Source organism: Limulus polyphemus, unplaced genomic scaffold, assembly GCF_000517525.1.
Source record: "Limulus polyphemus unplaced genomic scaffold, Limulus_polyphemus-2.1.2 Scaffold210, whole genome shotgun sequence".
Classification (NCBI taxonomy): Eukaryota; Metazoa; Arthropoda; class Merostomata; order Xiphosura; family Limulidae; genus Limulus; species Limulus polyphemus.
The window spans coordinates 189,424-195,161 of NW_013665820.1; the positions used below are offsets into that span (position 1 = coordinate 189,424).

Consider the following 5,738-nt stretch of genomic DNA (forward strand, 5'->3'; position numbering starts at 1 on the left):
CGGACGAACAAAAGTTTAAACTACAACTGGACGGAAGGTTCCCTACCACCTGGACGTCGAAAAGAAACCCCCCCCGACCCCCCCCCCCACCTTCCAGATCTGACTATGGGCTTGTATCAACAGGCTTACGTTTTGAAATAATGTTCAACCAAATCATGTTATAACAATCAGTGAAAATGAAAGGATGTACTTACAAAATATTTGTTGTATTTTTCGTCTGGTCCCTTAGCACCAAGTCTGTACGCTGACTGAAACAGCCTAAAAGAAACGGAAGAAACATTACAACTCAACGAAGAATAAAAAGAGATTAACATCATCAAAACATGAATAAGATTGGTACATTTGGTGTTTCAAAAACTCGAAAGAACGTCCAGTTTTGAATTGGAGTAGTTGTAGTCATCTTTTAAAACACTCCAAGAATTTTTCTACTATTCTATTACTATTAGATTAGTTTCCCCTTTTTAAACCATCATTTCTAATAAATATTTATACGACAGAAAACAAACTACTTTAAAAAATAACGGTATACTGAAGCGTTGTCTTTAATAATACTAGGACGACAGAAAACTGCACTTATCTAAAAATATCACGGTACACTGAAGCGTTGTCTTTAATGATACTAAGACGATAGAAAACTGAAATTACCTAAAATAAATCACGGTACACTGGAACGTTGTCTTTAATAATACTAGGACGACAGAAAATTGAAATTATCTAAAAATATCACGGTACACTGAAGCGTTGTCTTTAATGATACTAAGACGACAGAAAACTGAAATTACCTAAAATAAATCACGGTACACTGAAGCGTTGTCTTTAATAATACTAAGACGACAGAAAACTGCACTTATCTAAAAATATCACGGTGCACTGAAGCGTTGTCTTTAATGATACTAAGACGACAGAAAACTGAAATTACCTAAAATAAATCACGGTACACTGGAACGTTGTCTTTAATAATACTAGGACGACAGAAAACTGAAATTATCTAAAAATATCACGGTACACTGGAACGTTGTCTTTAATGATACTAAGATGACAGAAAACTGAAATTATCTAAAAATATCACGGTACACTGGAACGTTGTCTTTAATGATACTAAGATGACAGAAAACTGAAATTATCTAAAATAAATCACAGTACACTGGAACGTTGTCTTTAATAATACTAGGACGACAGAAAACTGCACTTACCTAAAAATATCACGGTACACTGGAACGTTGTATTTAATAATACTAGGACAACAGAAAACTGAAATTATCTAAAAATATCACGGTATACTGGAACGTTGTCTTTAATAATACTAGGACGACAGAAAACTGAAATTATCTAAAAATACCACGGTACACTGGAACGTTGTCTTTAATAATACTAGGACGACAGAAAACTGAAATTATCTAAAAATACCACGGTACACTGGAACGTTGTCTTTAATAAAACTAAGACGACAAAAAATTGAAACTACCTGAAAAGTCACTGGAACGTTGTCTTTTATGTTCAAAATAATCTTAAACAATCAAAGCAAACATTTAATAAAAACTTACAAAACTGGGTTTTCTCCGCGCTTCATTAGAAAGGAGACAAATCGAGTTATTAGACAACTAACGTGAAGGTAACTCCGCACAACATAACCGTTGTGTTCAACTATTCTAGCTGCAACACTGTTTCATGCACCTCTACAAAACACTCATGAGCCTAACGACTCTATGGTACCCTTAGACAATGATGGAAAGCCCCCTAGAGTCAAACAGAGACTTCATTTCAACCGTTATCGGTTCCACCCTTGCCAAGGTCGGTTTCAGCCTGCAGCAGTCTGACATACCATGCAGCTTATTAACTAAACATATTGACCTCACTGGCTAAAACAGAGGACCTAAGGCTACAAATAGTGGTACTTTCTTAATATGTTACCGTACAGCTTAAAGAAATTGTGATGGAACACAAACTCCCATGACTTTTCATCTGTATTTGATCACATATTATGGAATGCCGCCACTAACACTGTATTTGATCACATACACTTAAATACTGTCTGTGTTCTATTCAATGTATTATTCACAGATTTTATAAAACTATTCATTATTCATATACTACCGTAAGAATTAAATGCTAAAAACGTACAAATACATACACACAGTATACAAAACAACCACAAAAAATATCTAGTCTTCCCACTGTACTGACATCTTGACGCAAAGCCACATCGAGCTATCTGCTGTGTCCACCGAGGGGAATCGAGCCCCTGATTTTAGCGTTGTAAATTCGAAGATTTACCGCTGTCCCACCGGAGGACCATCCTGACGCAGTGCCTCAACTTGAACACAATATACAAAGTATACTGGTAAACATTTTTTTTTTTTATGTTGTCCTTTTATTGAAATATGCAAGTCGGGCGCGAAATTCGTTTTAGGTAGAAAAAATAGATTTCCTCTAATTGGGAAATGAAAAATTATGTAACAGCACTTTTTCAAACAAAAACTCAGTTAGTTTTTCAAAACTGAAAAAGACGGCTATCACTGTTTGTTTAATCAATTAAACGAATTAGTAAAACGTAATGGTGCTGTGAGACATCCTTTGTCGTGTTTCATTATTTTTGTTTGATATGAAAATAATGTTCTTATTTTAGAGCAAAACTACATAATAAGCCATCTACGTTCCGTCCACCGCGGGTAATCCTGGATTTTAGCATTGTAAGTCTGTATACTTATCGCTGGCCTACCGGAGGGCATGTACGAACATGATGCGTAAGCTCACTGAGAAATGACAACACTAATGTGGAGTACATGTTATCGAAAGTCTGTTTCTTAAACGTGGGTTTAAATCTCTGACTTCTGTGAACTGTAATATATGTAACATGCAAGAATCACTGACATAATAAAAAAAAAGTCAAGTAATTTACTCGAACTAAGAGGTGGCGGTGTTACAAAAATAATCGAACCCATTATGACTTCAATTCCTCGATACAACAAACCATTTCTGTACTGAGACAAACATGAAAACTGTTAAATGACGAGTCTTTGTCGTCGGATTCCCTCCCTGTTTTTATTATTCACAGCCCCCGTGTGAGAAAAGTTGATAGTAGCAGTTGGCATGAATTAAGAGATCGTTCTCCTGCAACCACAACTTTAATTATAATTCTAACACATCTGACTAACACTAGATATGCGTGTGTGTGTGTGCACATGTATATATTTGTGGGAGGGGTCTTTAACACACATTCCTTCAATAAGCTTTAATTGCATTAAGATATGGAAGACTATTAACGCTTGAAAAATAATCACATACTGAAATATTGTATGGGTATTTCAACATCAAGATATTTACAATTAACAGTAAAGTTACGTCATACATATACTTATATATAACCAAGAAGGATAATTAACATACATTCCATATTCCCATTAATTTTGGAAGGATAACTAACATATATTTCCTATTCCCATTAATTATTATTATTCCTTCATCAAATGAGTTCATGATGTCATTATTTGTAAGCTGGGTAAAATGAGGTGATAAAGAAAGTTTCAGTATTTCTCTTTTTTTTTTTCGGATAAACTATGCTTCTTTTACTGACAACAATTGTTTAAATAATATTATACTCTTGACCTTTCAGTCTAAGCAAACAATTTAGTTCATTCACACTGCCACTACTGGAACATGCACGAGAAGTACTCGGCTTTGTTTGTCTAAGTCAAAATAATTTGTAAACATACATTTTACAACACACATATTGTTAAGGTTACAATCGTATGTCAAATTAGAGGGTTAAGCAAGCGCTATATGTTCGGGTATATTTCTATTACTGAGAGAAAAAAATGTAAAGTTTAAAATGGAAAAAAATACCAAGATCACGAAACCTTAATCAGGCGGCTTTTAAAAGTAATTATGGCGTCTAATCCTGGTCAATAGAGGTTTTACTACTTCACCGGAAGTCACGTGACTCGTCTGTATGACTAGTGAGCTCGAGCAGGAGATTTTTCCCACACCCATACATACTTTCAATGACACGAAGGAGGCAACATCCAATGACCGACCTTTTAATGGTATCAAAACAAGCATATATATTAGAGACCTTTGTTACCGAACATGGGAAAAATAGCTCTAAGGTAATGGAGGCCAACAAGGAGGAAAGAAGGTACAGGGTAACACATATCAACAAACTAGCCTAGACATGTCAGTATGGAATGTTGGGAACCATGCTGACTAGACAAATCCTGTTGAATAATTATCTAGCCAACAGAACAGTGTGGCGAAAGTTCTTAATCACACAAGTCACAAACATGCATATTCACCTTATGGAAGTAGAATCAGTGTTTCAACTCGACGTACTTACATTAGTGTTGAAGCCCTGATTCTGTGAATAATTCTACGCAGTTTGATATACATAGTGAAGGAGGGGAGGAAGAGGTCTGAATAGAACCTGACCCTCCCAGGTCGCACACAACGACTAAAATACTGATTTAGACACGACGCATATTTACATATAGACAGATGTCTAAATAGAAAAATTATTATGATATTCCAGTTATTTCAATGTTTGAAAGTTTATTGAAAATTTCTCGATAATCTTCTAACTGGCTGTGTTTTCAGTTTTATGGATTGGTCGTGTGCATGTTGAAATATTAAAGATTACTGTAGATTTTGCTCCGTCATCTTGTTAATTATCAGACAGATAAATCCAGAAAGGGGAATTCTTTCCGATAAAATGATGTAGCACGTTTATTTCTAGCTAACTAAATTTGGTCCAATTGTAGTTTGCCTTTTTTTAATTTGCTTTACAATTCCTAAAGTTTTTCTTGCTTTTTTTACGTAATGAAATGTTTAAAAACAAACTTTAAAAGACGTTGTTTGTGGAATTTCGTGCCAAGCTACTTTAAGGATACCTGTGGTAACCGTTCCTTAATTTGAAGTGATAGAAGGCAGATAGTCAATACCATTCACATTTAACCGTCACTCTTATAACGCACCCATGCCTCCAAAGTGCGAAGAACGATTATTTATTTATTTTTGGGCGGTAACAAGCGCTAACCAATGACTTCGGATCCACGGTCAGGTACGCTAACCACTGGACTGCGATTCGACCGCTTTTAAAGAATTACTGAATAATTTGTTTAGAAATACCAATCAAGTTTGCGATACAGATTACACAGCTGTTGATGCAGTTGTAGTTTTTTTTAAAACACGATGCACACTGTACATTGTAAACACGATTCATGCTGGCAACCCAATGTAAGCTTCCTGTTTATTTAAACATTAAGATTTGAAGGTACTCTGTGAAACACGCTGTTTTCAGTGTGATAAATAAATTTGAATAATAAAAGGTCAAACTAATAAGCAACTAATTTTCATGCACATAGATTATGGGCTGTTATCTTTATACTTTATGACATCCGCTGGTGCTTTTGTTGCTCTATAAGGCCTTGGCTTATTATATTGTTACGTATCTGCTTGTTTGATAACTTCTGGTAAAAATTCTTTCCAAGAAACTTCAGCGATACAAGTCCCTTCTTGATTAAAACTAGTTTATTCTTTTAAGTACACAGAATTTCCACAGTCACTTTAAACCTAACAACCTTTATAACACACGCTATAAATCACAGTGATTCACACACTTTACTTCCGGTGTCTACTGTTCGCTTGACTCCATTGTCTATCTCTTCAATCTATCTGCATATCTATCTCTCTGGCTTTATTTGCCGGGCTTATATACTAAAAAAGAGGGCATCTAGCTAACACTG

The 5,738-nt window shown here is 35.2% G+C and overlaps 1 protein-coding gene across 2 annotated transcripts in view; it reads right to left on the minus strand.

Annotated features, from left to right (window-relative positions):
* The window catches only part of LOC106478417 (plexin-A2-like), a 235,661-nt gene that overhangs the window by 130,808 nt on the left and 99,115 nt on the right, over positions 1–5,738 (minus strand). For both annotated transcript variants that reach the window (XR_002609894.1, XR_002609893.1), the window contains one exon: positions 195–258. The gene's annotated coding sequence lies outside the window, so the exon portion shown is untranslated. The remainder of the gene's footprint in view (positions 1–194; positions 259–5,738) is intronic.